The sequence below is a fragment of the Callorhinchus milii genome, unplaced genomic scaffold, assembly GCF_018977255.1.
Source record: "Callorhinchus milii isolate IMCB2004 unplaced genomic scaffold, IMCB_Cmil_1.0 Scaffold3, whole genome shotgun sequence".
Lineage (NCBI taxonomy): Eukaryota > Metazoa > Chordata > Chondrichthyes > Chimaeriformes > Callorhinchidae > Callorhinchus > Callorhinchus milii.
The window spans coordinates 75,188,200-75,201,627 of record NW_024704744.1 but is presented as its reverse complement, the minus strand read 5'-3'; positions in this window follow the sequence as shown (position 1 = coordinate 75,201,627).

Genomic DNA, 13,428 nt, shown 5'->3' with positions numbered 1-13,428 from the left:
TAAGCTTTGCTAGTTTCAGTCTTGGAAATAGTTTTACTGTGCTTCATGCCTTGACTTCCTTCTGACTTACAGAGGAATGTAGGATGTCGTTTCACAGCTGCAGTTTCCCTTGCTGCAATTTTTGGATCCTATCTGAGCTGATGGGGGAGGGGCGTACATTGGCCTCGCAGGCAGGGATAGTCTTAGCAAGTCAATCTGAACTACACTTCCTACTATTAGTTCTAGAATGGCACCAGCAGAAGGCGAGGAGTTGATTTGCTGCCTCACATAGCCAGACATTGGGGTGGGCTAACGCAAAATAGAGAATGGGCAAAAAAATGGAGTCTTTCTGACCATTTAACCAGAGGAATCGGTATCTTATCTGTAATAAACATGTGTTATGGGTTTTCAAAGCTGTGTGTGGGTACAAGTGCATCCATGCATTCATTATATCTAGCCTTGACTAAGCCAACTCCTTGCTTATCGGCCTTACCAACTCTTCCCTCCACAAGCTGTAGATCATTCGGAACCCGGTAGCTCGTGTCCTCTCCTCGCCTTCAAAGCCCTCCACGGCCTTGCTCCTTCCTACCTGCTTGAGCTGCTAACTACGTATTGACCTGTCCATTCCATCTGCTCAGTTGGCTTCAGTCTGCTCCACCATCGGTGGTTGGCACTTGAGCCTCTCTGCCCCCACTCTTTGGACCTCCATCCCACAGTCCTTTCACCTTCTCCCTCACTTGGCTCCTTCAAGACATGTCTCAAGACCCTCCTTGTGATGTGCCAGTCACTTCAATGTTCTAGAGATCCAAGTCCAATGGACCAGCTGCTTAATCTGGAAAGGGCTTTGGTGAATAAACGTGCACACCATCAAGCAGCCTCCACGGAATGTGGATCAGGAGGCTATATCAAGGATTTCATCCCTGATTTTATATCGATTGGCAGCCAAGCAGCTGAGTATTGCTTCATGCCCAGTAATTATAGAGCGAGTTTGCTTCCAGGCTAGACAGCAATGTGAATTCACAAAGTAATCATTGCAGAGAAAGTGAGTCAGGAAAGCAGAGCTCGCCCATGGCTGCCTCTGACTACAGCAGCATGCTAATGTGAAGCCACCTTTCATCCCTTGAAGTCTTTTTAAGCTTTGGTACAGGCTGCCTATGAATCACCACCTCGACAGAATTTTTCGTTCAATCTAACGTAATTATTTTTTTTGCAGGATTTACTCAAACAGAATCTTAACTGAATTTCGCTGCAGTCACTTTGGATGTCAAGTATTCGCGAACTTTAAAACAGTAGATTGTTGTTTTATGAATTGTTACAGCTATTGTGTAGCTGCCCTGTGGGCCTGAGTTACCTACAGTGTTTACTCCTGGGCAGTGATCATCTCCATGGCAACTCTCTAAGCCTGGAGTTGGGCTTTTGAATGCTACATTCACTCCATTGAAGTGTTTTAGCACCCATTTGCAAGGACTGATTCTATACTGCAGTGCCTGTCTGAGTACTGAGAATATCTTTTTTTAAATCTCTTTCATGAGTTAGAATTGCATTATGCAGGAAGAAGTCTTAAGGCACTTGTCAATGAGATCCTTTCCTCTGCAATTTACAAGCGTCTGTTTAAGGATGAGAGAAAAGCCCAATTTTCTTAACTCTGGTCTGGTATCAGCCACATAGACAGCAACCATTTCTTCCAGATCTGTAGTTTCCTGCATTCTATGATCCAGATGCCCACTGCTGCCATCATCCTTCCTGTTTGAGTGAGAAGAATGATGTTGATACTGCAGGTGGTATGTTTTGTGGCAATGAATTGTTCCTTACCCCAGAAAATCTTTCTCCCCTCTCCTCCAAGGTAGACAACAGTACTCTTCGGTACGTTGCCCGAGTATCCATTTTTCGTGTGTGAATGTCAGCAGAGTAAGGAATATTGAAACTGAACCCAAACCGGTCTCTGACATTACACACTTGTACTTTCTAGAAGTAGACAATGATCGGAAGTGGAAAATCTGATTGATTATCCTACTTCCTAACCCAGGGGATAGCTGAGAGATAGTAATTGAGGACATGCGGGGATTCAAACCTGAGACCTTCCTGGTCTGTAGCCTAATACTGCACCTGTTGAAGTCTTTACCCACTGGTACATAACCACTATTAAAATTAGTGTCTTAACAGGTTTTATGACAGCTTCTCATTTTTGTGACTTATTATAGCTAAGGTGCTGTGGCTTCACTTATCAACCTGCATATATTCTCTTTCTCGTAGAATAACATCTCAGAGTGCTTTGCAAAGATAGGTTGGATGCTGAGAGGGGGAAGGAGGAAGTCACCATAGATGCGGTCAAAAGAGGTATACAGAGGGAGGAGGGGGAGACAGTGGAGTTGTGGAAGGGTGTACCAGAGGTTAGGTGCTTATTATCTGAAGGTTCAACCCCTGCAGGTGGTGCAGAGAGGATGTGGTGTTCGGCAAGCCCAAGTTAGCTGAGCGGAGTGGGCAAGCAAAGGATAGGGTAGTAGATCAGAGACAGAGTTTCTAGGGGTGAAGGTATTTATAGGTGAAGGTAAGGACTTTGAAGTCAAACTGCAGGCAGCCAGAGATGCCTCATTCACTTTCTGCCTTACTTTGCTGTAATTTTATGTTTGTTTCCAACTTAAAAAAAATCAGGTCAGTTCAATATAAATATTTGGTACAAACCTACTTTTGCTGGCCTGATTTAAGCTTAGTCCATCTCTGGCCTTTTGCACTACTTCTGTAGGGATTCAATGATTTATGAGTGAACAGGACCATTGGAAACGCACTCAGTGACTTTGGTACCCAAATCCAAGGCAGAATCTCTTGGATTTTCTACTTGTGCATGCAGTGCCACACAACTGGCATTTGATAGGAAATGATACAGATGGCAGATAAAATGATGCGTTCAAACTGGCTGAAGCTGTATAGTTTGTTTCCTAACATGTTGCCATGGTGCAGATTGACTTCAAATCCTTTAAGATGCAGTATCATGAAAGGTCATGTTGTCGGGTCTGATAGATCTCTCTTCTCTCTGCCGACTGTTCAGTGTCATCGAATTTACACTGATCAAGACGGCGATGCTGTATAATTAATACCTTAGTGTTCCCTTCAGTATGCCTCTGATTGGTAAGCTTTGTAGAATTACTTTAGGATATAGGAACCAGAGAAGGCAGTTTAGAGCTCCAGCTTTCTAATCCTACTTCCCCACCTTTGTCCTACTTCCCAGGCCATCCATCACTCTCATGTACAGCTGCATTGATACTGACTGTATAGGAACAGGCAGACCAGACCTGGCATTATGTTGCTCAGTAAGACTGGAGCTGTTATTTTTCTCAGGATATACTGGATCAGGAGCCAAGATGATGATTTCACTCAGTTAGTAGCACTCTTGCCTCTGAGCCAGAGGGTTGTCAGTTCAAGCTTCACACCAGGGCTAAAGTAGGCTGGCACTCTTAATGCAGTACTGAGAGAGTGAGGCACAGTCGGAAGCGCTGTTGTTCAGGTGAGATATTAAACTGTGGCCTGTCTGCTAGTAATGATGGATGTTAAGGATCCTGTGGTTCTATTAGAAAGAGCAGAATTCCCCAGGGCTATGAAGCCAATATTTTTAATTCATCCAAAAAAAANTCCAAATTGGTCAGATCTCTCATGGGACAAGCTGTGCTGTGGGTCAGATTAGCTACAAGATTTTGCCCAGAAACAGCAGTTTCTGCAACTCAGTTACTCAATATATATGAACACTTTGAGACATTGTTCTAATTTCTTCAGGCTCCTCAGAGAAAACGTGGCAGTGCATCAGCACATTGCTCTGTAATGCTTAATTTCTATTACTAGCTGCTTGTCAACACTGCTGCACACCATTCTCACAATCCTTTACTGATCTTTTCAGCAGCCCAATCCCACAGCTAACAATTCAGGTCAGTCACAGATGTAACAGCTTTACATTCACAGAAGCCTGATATGGTGTGATACAGTACAATATCTTGTAATTGGAGTAATAAAACTTGCAATTGTATAATAATCTTCATGTAGGAGTATGTTTTCAAGCACTGTACAGAAACTATAGGTATCACTGAGCAGGAAGAGAAGGGGCATGTGGGATTTATTTGACAATAAAATCCTCTCACTGCATCCGGGACACACAATGCTCACCTTTACATAAAGAATGGACAGACACTCAGGGCAGCATAGAAACTACATAACACTAATGTTTACTTTTTTTTGTTAAGTGACTGTGCTTGTGATATTTGGCAATGTTAAGAATCTCAAGTGGTGCTTGGCATTAACAACTGACGTTTTACCGCACAGTAAAATCTTTTGAAGCTTTCAGGTGTCTCAACGATGTGATAAGGTGCTCCATATATCAACTGCACGGATTGTTATTATGTACGAGCTGTAGTTCTTCAAAAAGGTACCTTGCGATTGTTGCCTGTGAAGGTTAAAATCACCTGTACTAAAAACGCAACATTTCCTTTTCCCTAGTCACTGACCCAAATTCTAAGTTGTGTAACACAGGTGAGTTGTTAGGATTTTATTGTCAAATAACTTCCACGTGCCCCTTCTCTTCCTGCTCAGAGCGAGTTTGTTGGCGGTTAGCCAGCACTGTGCAGCAAGCTTCTTGCAGCTTGTCCATTTGGACTACCTCTTACTGCTTTGACTTGAAAGGTTAAGAATCCCTGTTCCCCATAGACCCTCAAATTGAGGCTGACAAGCTAGGCTGGCTGGTTCGTCATCAAAAGTGCCTTGGCATGTCACTTTGGAGCCAGTTCAGCCCCCAAGGAGACCTCGCTTATCTCTCTGGAGGATAGTCACTGGTTGATGTTTAGAATTCTAGCTACTGCAGGTCTGAGTCCTTTCTGTGTGGATAGCAGGTACCAGGAATTCTCCTGTGAGAGTCTCTGATGAGCAGCAGAACTCAGAATGAAATGCATGAGAGCATTGGCACTATCCTGCATACAGCTCAGACACACATGTCTGCCCATTGAACGATAATTCCATCAATTGGATGCACATAGCTTGAGCTGCAGCTGCTTACTTCTCTGCATACCAATCAAGGAAGCTACCAAGCCCTAGGTATATGAGCGTGTGTTCGCAAACCTGGACTCCTGAAATCTGATTAGTAACTTTCATTGACATTTTGGAGAATTTTACAGTGGTTTGAAATATGGACATAGGAATCGGAGGCATGAAATTCCATCTATAAGATTATTATGTCTTAAAACTACGCAGAGTTGTGGAAAATTCTTAAATTCAGTCTTAATCTAAAACAAAACAACTCCTGACTTAATACTGGATGTAAGAATTTTCCATAATTCTGTGTCATGTTAGCTTTAAGTCAAAATAGCCATACAGCTAACACTTGGTGTGTTTTTGGGGCTCAGTGATATTTCATCCTCACAGGTACCACAACAATGAGCAGAGGGCTATGAGAGACAGATTAAAACGAAAGTGTGGAGCACATTGTTCCAAACTCACCAAGAATGGCACCTGGATAGCAAAGTCCAGACTCTCATTATGTATAGAATAAGTGGATACCTGGAAGCAAGGTCGACTGCATTCAAATGAGGATAGAATCAACCTGCAGAATTCAGATGGTTTCTTTATAACAATAATCCTTACCTTTGAGTTCAAGATCCTCTTCCTTACCGCTTGCTGCTGAAACCCTCACATATGCTTTAATTATATCGAGGCTTCACTATGCAAACTCATTGCTTGTCGGCCTCCCCAACTCCTCCCTCCATAGGCTGCAGATCATCCAGAACTCTGCAGCTCGTGTCTTCTCCCGAACTCTGTGACCTTATCACCCCCATCCTCGCCCGATTCCACTGACTTCCCATCACATAGAGGATACAGTTCAAGTTCCTGGTCCTCACCTTCAAAGCCCTCTATGGTCTAGCTCCTCCCCACTACCTCTACGACCTCCTAACATCCTGCTCGCTCCCTCCGCTCAGTGGGCTCTGGCCTGCTTCACATCCCCGCCTTGCTCGCCCCACTATTGTCGGGTGGGCCTTCTGCCACTCTGCCCCTACCCTCTGAAACTCCATCCCGCAGTCCCTCCGACTCGCTCCCTCCCTTGCCTCCTTCAAGACCCATCTCAAAATCCTCCTCTTCCAGCGTACTTTTGATCTCCCTGCTTCCCCTCCACCCTCCCCGACCTCCAGCTCGGGTCCTATACTCTCTGTCCAGCGCCTTGGGACGTCCTCCCGACGTGAAAGGAGCTATACAAATGTAATCTTGTTGTTTCTGGAACACAATCGTCTCGCTCCTTCCCTCACCTCTTTCAAGGCCCACCTCAAGACCTTCCTCTTTGACCGCACTTTTGGTCACTTGGATAAGAACCACAGATCACACGATTGGTTTGGATGAGGAAGCCCTTTTGGCCCATCTGATCTCATCCCTCCAGAACACCAACCCTACTGTCCTACCATCACAGCATCAAGCTGCTTTTTAAATGAGTCCAGTGTTGTGCCCTGAACCACCCTTCCTGGCAGCCTATTCTGGTCACTACCTACCCTCTGATAAAGCAACCTCCCTGGTGTGTAACCTGAAATTGACCTTTGCAACTCTAAATCTATCCTCTTGTTCATTGACTTGGTTTATACTAAAGTATTTTTATGGTTTTACTTTTTCGGTCCAGTTTTTAAAAATTATATACCTCAATGAGGTGCTAGATTTCCCCCATTAGAACTCTCTCATCCCACCCTGTCTTTCCCTGTACACTAATATTATTTTCCTGCAGTTACTGTGTATTGTAAAGCTATGATTTTGTCCTGGGTGAGATCAGCTAATTCAAGACAGATTATGATTTGATAACGTATGGTTTAGAATTACATCAGGTGGTATCTTTAGCTACTTGTCAGCCTGGCTCTATTGGTAGCCCTCTTGACTCTGTGTCCTTAGAAAGCTGTCTTTCTCCACTGCTTTACACTCCTATTAATCACAGGATCTCGGGTAGAGATTTGTTCTCAAATCCAGCTTTACATCTGGTAAAGAAATATTGCTGGTGTCTGACCAGAAAGTGACAACTTTGCAGAGTGATTAAAAAGCAACAGACTTGCTTTAATGTGTAATGTGTCTGTCATCACCTTCCATCACTTTCTCATCAATATCGTGTTCCTTAGTTCAACTGAGTCTGTGTCATTATCCCTGGAGCATCTTTCATTCAGCTGAAGCAGGCTGACTTGGAGTGTGGCTGGTCAGTACGTGGAAGATTAAAGAGCAAGTTGTCTGGGGTGTGTTGCCTGTGTGAGCGCATTTGAAGACTCTTAGAGCTCATATATCTCATTCTTTTTTCTGTGGAATGTGCTGCTGAAGAGGAGGCGCAAGCACTTTTGTTTCTCCCAAAAATCCAATGGAGCTAAATCGATCTGTGACCCAGATTTCTACAGCTCTGTTTACGTACAATGTGATTATCCTTTGGCACCATAGCAAACATGACAGATTATATCAATGTTCTCTGTCCTCTCGACAGATTGTCCTCTCAGCAATTTCAACAGATACCCACTGACACTGCACATCAGAAGGTTGTAACATACAATGTAATTTACCTGTAGAATCACAGTACAGGAGGAGGCCGATCGCGTCTGTCAGCTCTATCTGACAGAGCTGTCTATATATTCCTCCATCAAATATTTATCTTAATTTCTTTTTAAAAGCTATTATGGATTCTATTTCAACAGTATTTTTGGTCAGGCATTCCACATGATTGAACACTTCCTTTGCTTTGAATTGATGCCATCAGGTTTCCAACTCACTGACCAGTGGAAATACTTTCTCCCTATTTACCTTATCAAAACTCGTCTTTTCAAATTTGAACCCTCTGCTTCCCCATGCTTTTAAGTGGTGGGTGAAGAGGATACCAGACAGGTGCTTTCTTACAATCACTACCTCACCCGTGCCATCCTGTTCCATGTTCATAAGCTGCCCATATAGAACCCAGTGAGAACTCCATCTTACCTGGCAGATACAATGCAAATTGGAGAATAGATTTTAACTTATGGCACAGGAGCTTTCCCAATAACTTAGTGAGAAGGCACCACTCAATGTTGCATTGAGCCAAATGACCAGGAGACTACAGGTTCAATTCCCTTGTTCTACCCAGTTAGCTCATCTTGCCTGGAAATCATAGCAGTAAGAGTGAAACAGTTGGGGAGACTGGGATCCCAGCTCCTGATTGCTGACTAGCGACTGCAAAGCAATGCACTGTGAGCGCAGGATTATAGTAGTTACTGTAAAGTGTGATAACTCTCTTTTGGAGGTGAATGTGGCAATTTGTGCACAGCAATATCCCGCGAACAGCCAGGAGGTAAATCACTAATTTTATTGGAGGGGTTATTGGCCAGGTTACCGTGAAAAACTCCCTTCACTTTTCAAATGGGATCTTTAATGTCCACTTCACTGTGGACTGGGTCTAGAAAAGCAAGCTCTGCTTTAGTACCTCAATGTGTTCTACCTCTTTTGCTCCATGTCTATGGGCCGCACTAAAGCTTTTACTGGAAACCAGACGGGCCTCAGTTTAACATCTCATCCTATGGACGGCACCTCCAACAATTCAGCACCCCCCCTCCCTACAGCACACTCCAGTAGAGTGTCAGCCTCCAATGTAAGTTTTCCAAGACTTGATATGTGGCTTGAACCCACAACATTCTGACTCAGAGGTAATAGTGCTGAGTCAGAAAGTTGTGGGTTCAAGCCACAGAGCCAGGCTGATGCACAAATCAAATTGCTGACCAGCACACCATGGAAACTCCCTCTCCCTTTGAATAGCGTCACGGGATGTTTAATATCCACCAGAAAGGCATTTTACAAAACACTTTGTGCTCCTAAAATGGAAGCTCAATCTAATGTCCCATCTGAAGCATTATTCCTCTGAAAATGAAGCACCCCACAACCTGCACTGGAGTGTCGTACTTGACCATGAGTTCAAACTCCAACGTGAGTCTTAAACCCACAATCTCTGGTCTAATCCCAGCCCACTTCACTGTGTACTGGGTCCAGACAAGCAAACTCTGCTTTAGTGCCTGAATGTTTTCTACCTCTTTTGCTCCATATCTTTAGGGCCCACTAAAGCTTTTACTGGAAACCACCACAGAGCTGGAACTTTCAGCAGTTGCAAGCAATGAGTATGTGAAGGAAGTCTCCCAGTGTAATGAATAGTCCGATAATTTGACTATTCAATAGTCTGATTATAATTTGTTAATTCGGCAAAACCTACACTTGGCTTTTATCCCCCTGCTGCTCCAAGCAGTAGTTGAAATCATGAAAATTGCAGGGTATTAATCTTCATGCTTGTGCTGGTGCTCACTTCCTTTCCCTGCTCTCTCCCCCATCTCGTCTGTGCTGGTGCTCACACCCCCCCCCCCCATTGGAGGTCTGAACTCAATCCTCCCATTCTTTTGCTGTTGTAGTCTTATGTGTTTTGTTTTCTCTTTAAATGCTCATCAAAGTTCCTTTTAAATGTTATGACCTCAATGGCCACTTGTGACGAAGCATTTACCACTTTAACCCTCTGCATGTTTTGTTTTAATCATTACCTTAACTCTTCCACTGAGGATTTTGATTTTACTTCCCTTATGGTTCACCAGCCAGCGGGATTAATTATTTATTAAATTTAGAAATTATGCTCCCGTGGGATGGGATTGCCAGGCTTTGGGCGCATTGTCAGCAAGTCAGCTTTGGCTGCTGCAAGAATGGATGTGTTGGGAGTTGTGAGTGTGGTGTGTAGACATGATCTTATGACCTCAGTAACTGAGGTCAGCGCCTTGGGACGTCCTCCCGACGTGAAAGGCGCTCAATAAATGGAATCTTGTTGTTGTTGTTGTTGAGTATTCTGTGCTGCACTTTCACCAAACTCTTCTCTGGGTTTGGTGGCTCTGTGTGCCGTTTGTGGCACAGAAAAAGTATGTCTGTTTCAAAAGTATTATGTTGGAACATTGCGAAACTTCTGCAATGGCTTCAATTTATCACTTTCTGGATTGCTTTCAAAAATGTGACCGTAAAGTAGAGACGAGTATTTCAATTGGGTTGCAGTTAGCAGATTTTCATTTTGCCTTCCGCAAACTGGCACATTTCCCTGAACCACGTCTTGATTGCAGTCCTCTGAAGAAAATAAATGTTTAGAATCAGTTGTTCTTTTCCTCTCTTCGCTTGTGCTGCACAACACGTCCCAAATGAGCAACAGGGCTGAACTGCTTTTAGGCCTTGGCCAAAGTCCTTCGTAACTGCATGTAACTGGCAGACTGATCTGTCATTCCTAAGGGTGTGTGAGAACAGCCTGACCTGACTCTGCTTCTCTGGTTTTTTGGTCCTTTTGTTTGCCGACTAGTTAAAATCAGGAACTCACATCTGGATGGAGACAGTTTTGCCGATCGGAAATCGATTCTCTAGTGGTCCCAGAATTCTACTGTGAAGCTTTCTCATTCTCCCCACTGCCCCTGACTCCCCCCCCCCCCCACATCAACTTGCCATTTTCTCTCCCTGTTGATGACGTTGACTCGGATTAAGGGATGAGATGCTAAGCTCAATCGTAGCAGTCTCTTCTGCAGTCCTCTAATTCAGTTAGAGTTTCATTTGTGCTCTGGTACTGAAAGGCAATTAGCGCACAAGTGGTACCAGCAAAAATGGCAGCCAAGGAGAATTCCTCTATCTTTGGGCCAGACCACTGGGCTGATATTATGTGTGTGTGCGTGTGTGTGGGTGGGTGGGGGGTTAATTATTAGACAGGTTTAGATCATGCTTTTCAGTGATGTGATAACTCTTGCTCTACGTCAGATCTCCTTCCTCACCATACTGCACAGGAAATTCAGTCACCAGCAAAAGAAATGGAATTTGTAGGCAAGTTTTTTTATGTTAACTTAATGGGATGTTGGGATTTTCAGCTAGATTCTTTATCCATCGCAGTTTCCTGTCCAATTGGCTGGAATAGTAAGTAATACCAGCTCCAGAAATAAGAACAGAAAGTGCTGGAAATATGATCAAGGAAGCAAAGTTCACGTTTTGGGTGTGATCCTTCCTCAGGGAGTTCATGGAGTGCTGCGTGTGTGAGTGTGAAATGCACTGTATATCTAGCTCGCCTTCTACAGCCTAACAATCACTACACACAAGCAAAAGGGGCCAGAGCCACCCTAGAAATTTGTCAACATCAGAGCTCTGACCCTCATGTTGGTGTACAAAGTAAGCTAGCAAATTTAACCTCGTCTTAACACTGGGGGATCTATGCAGTGTGTCAGCCTGGTACTGGGGGAGATTGTGTCACAGAGTGGTAGGGGGGAGTGATTTAGTATCTCAGCATGCCATTGAGGAGCAATGCAGGGTTGTCAGCCTGTTACTGGGGGAGTTATGCAGTGTGTCAGCCTGGTACTGGGGGTTGCTATGCTGTGTGTCAGTCTGGTACTTGAGGAGATAGTGTCACAGAGTGGTGGAGGTGGGGTGGAGGGGGCTGTGTGGTGCTATTGATTTACTATCTGAGCATGGCATTGGGGAGCAATGCAGCACTGAAGGTCTGTGCTTTGTATTCAATAAAATTCCAGTTTGCCTGTTAAATATGCCAAAATACTATTGTAAAAGACAAGGGAGTTTCTCCTGATCTTTTGATCAACAATCCTGCTAATAAATCATTCATTTCATAACCTTATGTGCAAAATGGCTACTATGTTTACTTACACACATGGTCAACACTTGACAGTAATTACCTGGGCAGTGCTACGAGTTTTTTTAAGGTAATAAAGCATTGTATAAAACTGGCAAGTATTATTGGATTCTGAGCCTAATGGAATATGACCATGCTGTCCCTAGAGGCCGCTCGCTGCCTTTCCCAGTGCCAAATCACTAGCTGTGTGTACTATCATCTCACCCATGAGCTGCTGCTTTACGCACAATTATATAGACTATAGCACCGAAACGAGCCATTCAGCCCAATTATTTTTTTTACCAGTGTTTATACTCCATGTGAGTCTCCTAATCTCCCCTCATCAGCCCTATACCCTTCTATTCCCTTCTTCCTCATGTATTCAAGATTCATCTGGATTCATTCAATGAATGCTTTTTACTTCAACCAATTGCTGCCAGTGAGTTCAACCATTTCACCACATTCTCACTACCCACTGAGTAAAGAAATTCCTCTTAAACTCTGTCAGATCTACAAATGCTTCTCTCTTGTGCCTCTTGGGAGTGGTAAAAAGAATTTTGAGTGAATGGAAACTACTTTATCATAACAATAATTTAATACTAATAGTAAAATGATCAGACTTGTTTCATACAAGGAACACGGCTGTTGGTTGATTGGTGGATCACGTTTCCGGGGGTAATAAACTCTTCAAAAAAAAAAAAATTTGGTCACTCAATCCACGACTGTGTGGACACTGCTGTGGACAATTGGCTGCTGCATTTCACCCAAAAAATATAGTCAATTCACTTTACTGTATATTCTGTGAAGCGCTTTGAGACATCTCGAAGACGTGATAAGGTACTATATCAAATCCATGGATTATGCATGGTCAACCTTTATTGACCAAGTTTGGTCAATTACAACCTTGACCATCAAATTCAAACTGGGAGAAATGCTGCAAGGTTTTATGCTGTGTATAAATGGCTAAATCAAATTAAAAAAAAATATTTTTGGGCTCTACCTTTTCCCCCATCTTCCTATCAATGGGACACGCATTGTTGCTTTACAATTGCCCTCAGCAACTCATTGAGCAAAATGTCCTGTGGTGAGAGATGGAATGCATCAGGCTGACAATCTCTCTCTGCTCCTTTCAACAGATTCTCTGTGCCATCCAAAACTCTGTGACAAACTGCCTTACAGAGCTTGGCAATGCTTTGTGCTTGTTGTCTTTTCCTCACTTACATTCTGTTGGCTGCTATTTAAGAGTAGTAGGGAGCTTATTGTGTTTTTCAAAAATCGGTTTGAAAGTTAAAGTAACCAGGTAATAAAATTGAAATTGAAACTTTTTAAAAATGGCAAACTTGGGCTATTGGTTGGCATGTCTGCTTGTCAGTATTGCTGTACACAAATTGGTTGCCACATTCACCCCCAAAAATAGTGACTTCACTTTACAGTATATCCTGTGAAGTGATTTGAGACATGCTCCCAATATGAAGGTGCTATATCAAATGCAAGTATTATTATTATTATTATGTGCTGGGCTGGGATTAGAGTGCAGTAAATATGTCTCCTCGTTGAATGGAGAAACCTTTTTTTGTTTGGGCTTCTTTACATTTGAAAACTGCACTAGGTCATGCCCCAGTATGTGAGAATGAGGTCTTTTGATTTTTTTNGCCTCTGGGATGAGTATAGGGATCTTTTTCAAAAGATGGGTCAGGTCAACACTGTAAGAACTCCCGTGTTTCCCAGTTTGTGTGAGTTTGCTTCAAAATCCTGCATGAGTTCACAGAATACAATCATAGAATGTTCCAGTATAGAAACAGGTCATTCGGCTCATCGAGTCT